The sequence below is a fragment of the Morone saxatilis genome, unplaced genomic scaffold, assembly GCF_004916995.1.
Source record: "Morone saxatilis isolate NCDOM2014 unplaced genomic scaffold, NCSU_SB_2.0 Contig14, whole genome shotgun sequence".
NCBI classification, from domain to species: Eukaryota; Metazoa; Chordata; class Actinopteri; family Moronidae; genus Morone; species Morone saxatilis.
Window position 1 is genome coordinate 22770994 of NW_023339696.1, and position 886 is coordinate 22771879.

Genomic DNA, 886 nt, shown 5'->3' on the forward strand with positions numbered 1-886 from the left:
GGGCCCCTGATCCAGCGGAGCTTTCGAGTGAAGCAGATCGGACCCATAGCTGTGTTGTTTACTTATTCTCTCAAATAAAAGAAGTTGAGGACTACACTTCCTTTAATGTCCTTTCTCAAAACAAAGAACACGACAGATGCTGATTCCCAGGAACCTAAAACTGTTCACTGATGTAGAAAGTCGTGTCTGTCTTTGCCTCAACAATCAGCTGCTGGGTTTTGCTGGAGTTGAGCGGGAGGTTGTTTTCTGTAACCGGACTCAATCAAAGCTACGTGTCCGAACCAGGGACTAATTCTGCCGTCAACTAAACTAAATTTTACATTTAGACTAGTCGAGTAGTCTAAAAGCCAGACTTCAGTATCTATTATAATCTATTATTTATCTCAGTATCCTGTTACACATTTAGTTTAGTTTATTATTTATATGAAATGTCTTTACAGTAATAAACCTCTCTCTCCAACAGTGATACTAACATGAACCAACTGTACCATTGGACTGAAGATCCCTTTTGTCTGCCCTATGGGGTGTTTCGACTGGGCGCCTCTGACCCAGTTTGGGGTATAAACTATGTCATGTACCACGGCACCACCTGGGAGAACGCCCAAGCCATCCTGTGCACAGGATTTCGCCCGTCCGCAGACGGGATGCTCGGCCGCGGCGTCTACCTCAGCAGAGACCTGAACAAAGCCAACCGCTACCCCATCGACTGCCCTGAGTCTCACAGGGTCGTCATTAAGGTTGTGGTCAACGTGGGGAAAGTGATCCCCATCAATTATCAAGGCCACCCGCTTCAGAAGTCCTGGCATTATTGGGGCTACGACACCGCCTGGGTGCCGCCCAACTGTGGGATGGTGGAGAGCGGATTGGAGGAGGATTGTGTCTGGGA